We start from the raw sequence: 12,912 nt of genomic DNA, 5'->3' as shown, positions 1-12,912 counted from the left end.
AGCGCTCGCAGGGTTTCCCAGTTGTCAGTGTTTATACTACATTTTTAAAGATTTGCCTTGAGACAGTCTTTAAACCTCTTTTGTTGACCACCAGCATTACGCTTTCCATTTTTAAGTTTGGAATAGAGTAGTTGCTTTGGAAGACGATCATCAGGCATCTGCACAACATGACCAGTCCAACGAAGTTGATGTTGAAGAATCATTGCTTCAACACTGGTGATCTTTGCTTCTTCCAGTACTCTGATGTTAGTTCGCCTGTCTTCCCAAGTGCTGTGTAAACATTTTCGGAGACACCATTGATGGAATCTTTCGAGGAGTTGGAGATAGCGTTTATAAGTGGTCCATGTTTCACAAGCATACAGTAAGGTTGGTAGTACAATAGCTTTGTAAACAAGCATTTTGGTTTCCCTGCAAATGTCCCGGTCCTCAAACACTCTGCACTTCAATCGGGAGAAAGCCGCACTTGCAGAGTTCAGGCAATGCTGGATTTCGGCATCATTGTTGGCCCTTGTGGAAAGATAACTGCCTAGGTAGGAGAAGTGATCAAAATTTCCAAAGTTACACCATTGAGTTGGATGTGTGATGATGCAGAGGGGTTATTTTGTACTTGTTGGTGCAGCACTTTGGGGTTTTTTTAGATGTTGAGTGATAGGCCAAGCTTTTCGTATGGTGCAATGTTGCAAAGATATTTAGGATGGTCCTTACTCATATTTATATGCCATGCTAACCCTTCAACACAGAGCACAATGAACATTCTTCAAAGATTGCTTGAGAAGATGAATAGGTAGCTAAAATAAGCCTATGCTTATTTGTAGTCATTAAATGTCAACTTCAAGTTTTTGTTTTTGTTTCTTTTTTTGTTAAAAACTGTATTTTATCCCTGTAAAGATGGTCAGGCTTGAACTTTGGCAGACCTTCAGGAGACGGAAATATCAGAACTAGAGAGCTGTTGCCAAAGATGCTTCCCTCTTTGAGCTTTCGTCTTCCAGGGGAGCAGCTTATTAGGCTTTAGCAGTGAGGTCACAGGTCCTTCACCGGGGCTTTGGGGTTTTGTATGTGCCCTGCACATTTTGAGCAGTGGCCAGGTACAAAATCTGTATATCAGCCTTCAGTATTGTAACTGAAGAATATCCTCTAGTAGATAAAAAAAATATATTATGATAGAAAGACACATTTGCACATTAGTGACTAACCCTGTTTACTGTGCCCTAGGGAAACACATGCTAAAATGAACCAATCCTATACACACTTACCTGGGAATGAGCCACATTGAAATTAGTGGGACTTACTTCTGAGTAGACATGTATAGGATTTATTTATTTATAATCCTAGGCATGTCTTGTCAGAAGTAAGCTTTGTTGATTTCACTACATTGCTCCAAAGTAAATAGGATTGCAGCAATCCTACACACCAGGGAAACCAGATACTGTTGGACTCTCATCAACCACTCACAGAAAAATCAATAATTTTATTATTATTTATTAAATTTGTATACCACCCTATACCTGCAGGTCTCAGATAATGATCAGGATAATGGAGTTGTAGTCTACATCTAGAAGGCCATATGTTCCCTGTCCCTGCTGTATACTTACCTAGCGGAAGGTCCCATGTAATTCAATGGGACTTACTTCTGAGTGGATGTGCATTGCACATCAACCACATTTCCCCCCATTTATCAGTGGGTAACATCAAAGTCCAGGGAGATGTTGCTCTTTGCTTCTCTCCTCAACATATACGCACACTACAATCACTAATGAATTCACACATGGCAGATAATAGTAAAGCTCTTGCAACAGTATCATGTAAAGAACTATCATATGACTTATAGCTTGGATTTTGCAAGTAACCTCAAAGGATACTGAATGGTCCTCATCTCCCTTTTAGGCTGCATTATTGCAGCCCATGCATGTGATGCCTTCCTTGTGTTAATCTGCAAGTAAGCAATCGATGCCAGACTTTCCATGTTATGGGTTCCCTCCCTAAGCTGTCCTGCTGCCAAAAAAGATAGCAGCAGAGCTTTCAGATTAGTGGGGGAAAGCCCAACATTACATCAGGCAACATTAAAAATGATAAGTAAACAACAACAGTAGATGGTGCCTGAAAACATCCCAGGTTGTGTACATACCATATATTTACGGTACACCCCCCCCCCAAAAAAAAGTCTTGGGAACTGTGGTTTGTTAAGGGTGCTGAGAATCATAACTTTGTGATTAATTAACTACAACTCCCGTGTTTCTTCGGGAGGGAAAGGTTCTCTTAAGGAAGAAGGGGAAAGGTGCCATCAAAGGCTCAACCTTACATATAAAACCACCACTTGTTTCTCTCAGACATTCCCTTTTTATGCAACCGCCCCCAAATCCATTCTGTCATAGCTCCCTCTGGTGTGTCCCTAATGCCCCCAGTTTTCAAACTGATTGCCCCCCAAAAGTAGTGATGGTAACGTGATTTCTATTTTCCCATCAGGTCATGTCCCTTTGGGAGAACTGCTGCACCAGAAGTTACTATGCCTACAATTTGCATCCAATGCTGGCATGGAGGGAAAGACTTCAGAAGTTATCTGCTCAATTAAAAAACCCTGAAATTTGATAGGATTAATCCAGTCTCCAGGAGATAATTTGCCTGCAAATTTTATCCACTTATGTACAAAGGCGAGAAAGTCATAGCCATTTTTATGTTCCCTATTATGGTTCCCTATCTGTACCAGGTATCCACAGTGGCAAGCAGACCAATAGTTGCAACACCATACATTACTCAGAGTGAGCAACTTGGTTCAACAAAAGCCAGAGGTGAACTGAAGCTTTATGGGTCTCTTCCTCTGGCCCACCTTCTCCAAGCTCCACCCCTTGGCCTAAAGCCTCTGAGCTTTAGGCTAAGACACTATGCTTTGAACATATGATAAACTATGAATTTAAACTTGTTTCTAATCTGTTTAACTGCCCATGTCTCCCAACCTGAGCATTATAGTGCTTTAATGGATTTGGGACCTCTAACCAAGATTTTTAGTGCTCTCATCAAACTAAGATCCTTAGGGAAGGGAAGCCATGACCATCAAACTAGATATAACCTGGCTTAACATTGCAGTGTTGATTAATTCTATTCATGATCCATCCAGCAGCAAAACAATAGTTTCTTTTTTATAGTTGATTTCTTCCTTGGCACAGAGCTCAGGCAAGATTGGGCATGGTCAAGGTAGTATGGCTAAAGGCCCCATGGCATAGGAAAAGAGGAATGTGGGAACTAGATTTCCTTAGATTTCCTCTCCTCCCATACCAGCTTGTTTACTCCCTGGATTTGCTGGGGACACTCCTTCTCATCCCAGTGATAACAGAGGCATGACTAGCTGGAATGTGAGAGGGCTTTTCTCTGGCTGCACCTAGATTGGGCAGTTTCAGACTGTCATTATTTTGGGGTGGGATTCAATTACATACCAGCAAATTCGGGTTCATTGGGAGGTCTTGCACAACAAACCTGCTTTCCCCAAAAGACTGGACTTTTGTGATACAAAAGTGACAAAAAATGCCCTAGAAATTGTAGGGTAACGCTTGCTTTGATGCAAGCATTTGATCTCCTAAATTAAGGTGTTCCAGTGGAATGGCTCCTTGCTCTTTTAAAGCTGTTTTTATCTGCTGTGCCTGTCTGCATTTTGTTGTGTTTTCTTATATTTGCCCTTATTTTGTAGCTTTTAAATTGTTGTTAGCGGATCTGAGCAATATGACTACAATGCAAGGGCAGGATAAAGATGGTCTTCAGTATATTGGGGGCAGGGGGGATAGATGTGGGAATTACATGGTGAAGCAAAATTGTCCATAGACAATACATGAGTCCTCAAAGTTCAAGGAAAATATTCTACATTGCTAGTACAGTTCAGCTGGTATTTCTCATAATTTCTAATCTTGCTCTTTCTTTTCAAATCCATTTTAACATGCACCAAAACCAGGCATGGTAGAACTACTTGCCCATTGGATAGACATGAAAGGTTTGGCTAACGAGCTTTACTGCAAAAGTGTATATGTCAAGTCCTGCTGATGAGAAATTTGACATTTGTTTTTTTATAAAGCCCCACCACCAGCGCAAGTGATCTGGAGGTTCCTTCTCTGGTATTCCATCATGCAACCTTCTTTAGCTCTCAGATATGTGGGCCAATCCTTTAAGGGTTTAAGTGTTCTGCATTTTAGCTCCTGGAATGTAGTTTATAGAATATTAGTGAATAACAGGGGCAGCTTTGTCTAGCTACTATAATCTATGGTAGACTTTTGGGTTTCCCACCCCACAGGTTGGCAACTGTGAAAGCAGGATGCTGGAATAGGTGGGCCATTGGCCTGATCCAACAGACTCTCATTATGTTCTTCTGTTCCATTGACTTTCCTGTGATATACATCCTAGCTAAGTCATGTTATATCTTTCAGTTGCTTGTTTCTAAGATACTTGTATGAAAAAGCAAGGGTCCATGGATTATAATATCCATGCCTGTAGTCTTCAAAGAGATTTTCTACAGCAACTTCTGACGAGCCTCCCGAAAAAGCAAAACAAAACACTGTTTTTGAATTGGAGGATCTAATAGGACAGTGATGGGGAACCTGTGACCTCCAGACAACATTTGTACTCTAACTCTCATTAGCCTCAGACAGTATGCCAAATGGTCAGGGATTATAGGAGCTGTAGTCCAACAACATCTGGGGGGCTACAGGTTCCCCAGTCTGTATTAGGACTTCTGATGGGACAGGTTTATTTCTATACACAAATGTGCATACAGCATAACTGTCATTGCTTTGTCTGCCTTTCTCCTCTCCCTATGATTTTTATGTGAACTGTAAAATGTGTCCAGACATTGGGTGGAATTCAATGTAGCACTAAGGAGATCATTCCTCCCGTACAATGAGTTCTGCTTGCCCAAGAGAACAATCTCCCCTTTCCTTCCTCTGTGTGATGTTCTGGATTTCTCTTGACTCTCCAGAGTGATTTGGGGGAGGCACGAATGGGGAGAGGAAGAAATGTCATTGCAGGAGTCTTTGTGCTCTGCCTTCTGCTAGCAAAAAGGATTGTTTGAATACATCCCAATGTATCTGATGCAAGCAAGTTCCTCCAATGCCTTTAAAAATGAATCAAATCAAATGGGAAAATGAAATTAATGATATTTCATTTGTTTTTTCCCCTATTCATTATTTCCCCATTCATTTTTAATACAAATAGACAGGGTGCATTCATATTTATTCGTTTTAAAAGGACAAAGAGCTTGAATGGTAGAAGAACACAATGCAATACTTTTCACACTGAGCAGATGCAAACACTAAAGCACAAGTCCAGCAGCAGTAGCTATGGTATAAACCTTTTACAATGAATAGAAATACAGTGGTACCTCTCTTTACAAACATAATTGGTTCTGGAAGTCTGTACTTAAACTGAAGTGTACTTAACCTGAAGCGAACTTTCCCATTGAAAGTAATGGAAAGTGGATTAATCTGTTCCAGACGGGTCCGCCAAGTACTTAAACTGAAAATACTCAAACCGATGTGTACTTAAACCAAGGTATGACTGTATTATTTTCAGTATTAACCCATTTCCCTCCAATAATTTTCCTTCTACTCAATGGCAATGCAAATTATTCTCTTTTTCAGGTGATATGCTTGCACATACAGAAGGGAGTCTTTTGCACAGTGTGAATTATATGGATGTAAAGTTGTAGCAAATATTTCCAATCACCTTTCAAACACATAGAAAAAAATTAGTCATTCTTTGTATGTGTAGCCTGCATAAATACATAAATCAGAGGACAGTATGAAGCATAATGTCAAAGATACTTTTTGACACTTCATCCATTAGGCAAATGCTGCCGATAAACAGTTGTGATTAAGTTATGGTTTGAAATGTGGGTCCCAAGTGGTCTGTGGTTCCTGGGGTGTTTTTATACAGCTTCTGTCACTATTGATTTGCAGTGCATGCCCAGACACCTGCGGTCATTACCAATGCTACTGTTACTTTATGCACTCTCACTGACTATAACATACAAATGCTACCAGTCCATCTGCGTCACTGAGAAATGTACCATTTGGTTGTCATCACATACATTGCCCATGACCTTCCACTTCAAAATCCAACAGGACAAAACTTGGGGGAATAGAAGCATCTTAGCTTTGAATGCACTTGTCTTCTACAAGGTCTTTAGGTTAGTTTAGAATGAATGACCTTCATCATTCATGAAAAAATAAGCACTTAAATTGAAATTACACCATTTCAGTGTACACTGAGCAAGGAATGAATCTCCATCTACTCTTCTGATTTCAGCTCCATAACAAACCCCCCCATTTGTGGATTCCTCCCACCCTAGACACACAGAAACAGACCTATCTATTGCTGTGCCTTCTGGGATGCAGAATTTCACATGGGATCTCATGGCACAGGGGAAGAAACAATTACCATGCTTTGCATGACCATCTAGTTTTCCCAGGCTAGCTCTCTGCATCCAGTTTTAGACATATGTTGTAGGAGAAAGGGTACTTTTTTCTCATTGTTGTTGTTGTTGTTTAGTCGTTTAGTCGTGTCCGACTCTTTGTGACCCCATGGACCATAGCACGCCAGGCACTCCTGTCTTGCACTGCCTCCTGCAGTTTGGTCAAACTCATGTTTGTAGCTTCAAGAACACTGTCCAACCATCTCGTCCTCTGTCGTCCCATTCTCCTAGTGCCCTCAATCTTTCCCAACATCAGGGTCTTTTCCAAGGATTCTTCTCTTCTCATGAGGTGGCCAAAGTATTGGAGCCTCAGCTTCACGATCTGTCCTTCCAGTGAGCATTCAGGGCTGATTTCCTTAAGAATGGATAGGTTTGATCTTGCAGTCCATGGGACTCTCAAGAGTCTCCTCCAGCACCATAATTCAAAAGCATCAATTCTTCAGCGATCAGCCTTCTTTATGGTCCAGCTCTCACTTCCATACATCACTACTGGGAAAACCATAGCTTTAACTATACGGACCTTTGTCGGCAAGGTGATGTCTCTGCTTTTTAAGATGCTGTCTAGGTTTGTCATTGCTTTTCTCCCAAGAAGCAGGAATCTTTTAATTTCATGACTGCTGTCACCATCTGCAGTGATCAAGGAGCCCAAGAAAGTAAAATCTCTCACTGCCTCCATTTCTTCCCCTTCTATTTGCCAGGAGGTGATGGGACCAGTGGCCATGATCTTGGTTTTTTTGATGTTGAGCTTCAGACCATATTTTGCGCTCTCCTCTTTCACCCTCATTAAAAGGTTCTTTAATTCCTCCTCACTTTCTGCCATCAAGGTTGTGTCATCTGCATATCTGAGGTTGTTGATATTTTGAGGTTGTTGATATCTGAGGTTGTTGACTTTTTTCTCATTACATAACTATAAATGATAAATAATTTCTCAGATTCCCCTTGACCCTCCAACAGTTCTTTTTTTAAAATTCCTTTAAAATCCTCTTGGGCATCTGTAGAATTTCAGTCACCCCCTAGAAAATATTCAGCAATACGCCACCTGCCCAACTCTACCTCAAGTTCACTGTCCAAAAACATTGTGGATAATTTGGGGCTGTCCTTTTTGCTCAGCCCCAACTTTTATGCATTTAATTGTGACCTACTTCCAAATTCTAGGGCTGTGTGAAATGGCTAAATCCTAGCAGGAAATATAATTGCTTTCTAGATTCAGCTGCCCACATTGCCTTTGGAGGCTGAAGGCAGAGAGTATAAGAGCCAGGCAGTATCTAATTCAGTCTACTCAAAGACAAATTGTACTTCTATAGCTGTAATTCTTTGGAGTAAGTCCCACTGAACTCAGTGGGACATCTTGTGGATAAGCATGGATAGGAAAAGCTGCAAGGCTATTAGCACATTTTCTTGAAGCCAGGAACCAATGGAAATTATTTTCTAATCAATATGCTTAGGATCAGAATGTACCAAGCCATTTTGGTGGCAAATTCCATCCATTCAATAACATGAAGCTCAGGATCAGATCTCCCCAGGGTCCATTACGATCGTGTTTAAAACATTTCAAGGATTGTCCTGCTATATAAAGAGTTGTCAGAACTGAAAAGAGCATGCATTTAAGAATATTTAAAATGTAGTAAAGATAAAATCGTAAACATGAAACATCTGCACAGAGCGTTAAAAAGCCAATCTGTTTATTGGGCACACTAATTTACCCTTTAAAGGTCACATTCAGTCTTTACAGTGTGAAGTGGCAGGTTTCTCGAAATGTTCTTAATCACATTGGTGACTGTGTGAGAGCCCGTTTGATTAAAGCTGTACAAACATATCATTGTGTGTTTGAGCTGCAACTACCGTATATATTTCCAGTGCAAACATACTGCATTGATTTTAGTGGCTTTTAAGCCTTCAGTGAAGGAGCAAGGCTCCCTGACAAATACATCTCTAGGCTAAACAGTACGAATGAAGAATGTGTAGGCAAAACTCCTTCAGAACAATATTTCAAAGAAGGACCACATGATTCAGTAGATTTACTATTTGCTATTCTTTCGGTTCAGCCCTTTAACACTCCTCCACAGAAATTTTACAATAGTATGCACTGTTTCATGAACAGGAAAGTAAAATGGTCCAAAATAGATCATAAATATACCTCTTAACATTTTCTAGAATTGTATCATTTGGACGATATCACCTTTTCATTTTTCCTTTGGTGATTTAGAATACTTGGTTTCATTAGCAGTCCAATCCAGAAATGGGTTACACAGCCCTGATTCTTGTGGTTAAGCCATCAATTCCCCATTGGAACAGTCTGCTGGCTGCTGGCTTTGACTGCTTGTCCATGGGCATCACCATACGTATTTTCCATGGGTGCATTCTGCAACATGTTGTTGATGCAATAATCGTGCATTAGTGGTAGATTTTTTTTCTGGACTGCCCACACATCATCCCACTATGCTGAATAAACTATGGAACTCACTCCCACACCAACTTAAAGGTAAAGGTAAAGGGACCCCTGACCATTAGGTCCAGTCGTGACCGACTCTGGGGTTGCGCGCTCATCTCGCATTATTGGCCGAGGGAGCCGGCGTATAGCTTCCAGGTCATGTGGTCAGCATGACAAAGCCGCTTCTGGCAAACCAGAGCAGCACACGGAAATGCCGTTTACCTTCCCGCTGTAGCGGTTCCTATTTATCTACTTGCATTTTGACGTGCTTTCGAACTGCTAGGTTGGCAGGAGCTGGGACCAAGCAACGGGAGCTCACCCCGTCACAGGGATTCGAACCGCTGACCTTCTGATCAGCAAGCCCTAGGCTCAGTGGTTTAACCACAGCGCCACCTGGGTCCCTGCCCACACCAACCTAGATGGCTTTAAAGGAGCATTAGGCAAATTCATGGAGGAGAAAGATGCCAACTGCTAATCGCAGGCAGTAATGCTTCTGAATACCAGTTGCTGGAAACTGCTGGAGGGCAAAGTGCTATTCTGCTCAAGTCCTGATTGCAGGTTTCCCAGAGGCATCTCTCTGGTTGGCTGCTGTGAGAACAGGATGCTAGACTAGATGGGCCATTGATCTGATCCAACAGGCTCTTCTTAAGTTCTTATTAGCTGTTCTGCAATGCTTTCCCCATGTTATCGCCCAATTGCAATCTGGAGGGACACTCTTGCACTACAGCACAACAAAAATGGGCCAAACAAACACAAATCAGAACGTCTGAGGTTCAAAAGGGTACAGAAATTCAGCAGAAGTTATGGGATGCACTGACTAGAAACAAAATGAGATTGTAGTATCTGTATCCAGAAAGGGTGTTCACTTCCAAGCTACAGTGACTTCTTTCTTATGGATACCGAACACACACACACACATGCACGTGCGCACAACCTTCACCTAGTAAGCCACAGTCTTAGAATTGACTTCATTACATTAAATAAAGCATATACTTTGATGGCAGCAGCTTCTGTGCAACTCTCAAACTCCAATGGCCTTTGTAGCCCAGTCATTAACATGCACAATAGAGTAGTCCTCCACTGCTTTATTCTGAAATAGCATTCCAAAATGAGGAAGGGCCGTAGCTCAGTGGCAGAGCATCTGTTTTGCATGCAGAAGGTCCCAGGTTCAATCCCTGGCAATCTCCAACTAGGTCTGGCAGAGTCCCCAGTCCAAAAGGCTCTGCCAGTCAGTGTAGATATTATTCAGCTCAATGGACCAATGGTTTGACTCGGTACAAGACAGCATCCTGTGTTCCATTTAGTTTAATTGACCAACTTTGTGGTGAATAGTGTAAGACTTGCAGCCAAAGAGGGAGAACAGCTTAAAGTCAAACATGTGGTCCTCTCATAAAAATAATATAGTGATTGGGAAATGGGTTGAGTAAAAAAAAACCCAAAATTTACTTTTAAAGGGTTGGTCCTATGCTGCCCCACCGATCCCCAGGAAAAATTGGCTTAAGCTTTAAAGAGAGTCATATAGATCCACAACACTGTACTGTAATTTACAATGTTTATACTCACTGAGACGTAAGAAGCAGAACTTAAACAGCAATTTATACTAATTTATATTAATGCCAAGTAGCAGCCAACACTTTGGGCATTAGCCAAATGGCAACATTTACATATTCCTGACACTTTAAAAAATACTTCTTTGTGTTCAAGAAAACTTTGAGAAACTTTCTGCTGTTTAGTTCTTAACACCATCTGGGCACTTTGAGACTGAAAAGAAAAGGAATGTAAAAATGTGTTGTCTCTCCGTGCTCAATTACTTTCTTTTAGATGGGATGGTGAAAGTTCCAAGCCAAAGGACTGAAAGAAATACACTCCCTTGAACCATAGTTTTTTTAAAATCCCAGGAGGGATCTTGTGACCTGGCATCTTAAAGGACAGACAACTTAAAACTTGTCTGCCATTAAAATGCAGACAAATCCATAGATTAAAGGACAGAGATAGGAGGAGGGGAAGGAAGCTAAGGCAACATACAGCCCTTAGATGCATCTTTTATTTGAGAGCCACCACTTGGGTGGCATGACCTTGGGTGGCAAGGTCATGATTCAGACACAGGAAACTGCTCCATACTTGCTCACCTGTATGGCAATGTTTTCTTTTTGGTGGCCACGCTCAAATGGCCACTCTCAACAGGAAACAGGAAGTACTGGTCAAACTGCATGAAGACTTTGTATTAACCACCCTGGAAGTAAACATTTAAACTATTTCATTCTCTCCTGTTAGAAAGCCTTCAAATGTATGAAGGTCTAATTTGATACTTGCCTCCATGGAGAAGATATAGAGGCCTATGGAAGGGCTGGGTGACTACTTAAAACAACCTCAAGGTCAACAATTGATTCTACTGCCTGAAGTATGTGCCTTCTGAAGTATGTTTATAACTACGTAGGATATTTTTGCATGTGCCCATAACTCCATTCAGTTGAATTTCTCCAACATTTCTCTGATGGAAATAGGGGCATCCTATTTAATATTATTATTATTATTATTATTATTATTATTATTATTATTATTTTATTTTCACTCCACACATTTGACTGGATTTCCCCAGCCACTCTGGGCAGCTTCCAACATATATAAAAATATAATAAAACATTAACCATTCAAAATTTTCCTAATAGAGGGCTGCCTTCAGATGTCTTCTAAAGGTTGTATAGTTACTTATCTCTTTGGTCACATAACCGTACCGTCCAACATTACTCCAAAGAAAAATAGGGATATCCTAAAAGTGGGACATTCTGGGATCAAATCAGAATCCATGACATCTTCTGTAAATCTGGAACTGTCCCTGGAAAATAGGGACACTTGGAGGGTACCGGTATGTCCTAGCCTAAGTGTCAGGTCCATCAGTCACTTCATAAAGCTCTATCTAGAGGAACTGCTTTTCGGGGGGAGTTACAGGAAGGCTCAGAGTTAGAAGACACAGTGCCAGAGAGAATTGGCCATTAGAATCTCTTCTGTCCCCTTCATTGCTGTCTCCAAATTCAAGGAGAGGCTTAAAGAACAGGAGCAGCAGTGAGGAATCTCCAGCACCTGGGGTTAATCAGGTCCACACTTTTGTTCAAACTATGCAGACCTGCCCTACAGGAAAAAAAGACATGGCTGAGCTAAAGGGGGTTTACGGGTGTGACTGATCAGCTGATTGGTAGCACCTGCAAAGCCCTGTGCAGATAATTATGCAAGTGCTGACATTCAGCTGATTGAGGGCAACCAATAGACCATCTAGTCCAGCATCCTGTCCTCATAGATGCCAACTTGATGCCCATGGAAACCCTCAAACACAACCGAAGCGCAAGAGCACTCAGCCTTTCTGTGAATTACAGCAACTGCAAATTTGCCTCTCTGCAAATCAATCTGGATGAACAATAAATAAGTCATCTGGAAGTGACCAATGAAAAGCTTGATATAAAGAAAAGAAGAGATGAGGTCTTATATATCTGAATGACAATTCCAAGTCTACTTGAGAGAAAAGGCCACGTTTGATCACGTTTGATCAGGTGGCATCAGTGAAAACCACTGCCAGCCACTTTTACAGCGAGAGAGCCCAGCTGTAGATAAATCTGCTGGTAAAAGCAAACTTAGGAACAATCTGTTTATGAATGATGAACAAATAACTTGGATGCAACAGGTTACTGATGCTTGAAGCCAGCCAAAAGACTTCGACAAAAGGCAAAGGCTGTAACAATAAAGGTTTCCAGACATATAGCAGAGTTATGGGCCCCTGTTTAAAACTATAACTTCCACTATCAATTAGCCCTGTTCATGTGTGCTATCAAAGCTGGGGCATAGACCAAAGTGGAACGAGAATGGCATTTCCATTTTACTAGTGTTATATATTCAATTAAACATGGTTGCAGCTATTTACATAGCTGAATGGCACTGCGTTTACACCGCACAATCTCAGGTTATTTCTGTGTAAATATTTCTCTAAACTCCAACGTAAGTTCAAATTAGTCACGAAAGAGCTACTAAAATAAAATAAACC

The sequence above is a fragment of the Zootoca vivipara genome, chromosome 9 (genome assembly GCF_963506605.1).
Source record: "Zootoca vivipara chromosome 9, rZooViv1.1, whole genome shotgun sequence".
Lineage (NCBI taxonomy): Eukaryota > Metazoa > Chordata > Lepidosauria > Squamata > Lacertidae > Zootoca > Zootoca vivipara.
The sequence above is the reverse complement of the archived record's forward strand: the minus strand, read 5'-3'. Positions refer to the sequence as shown.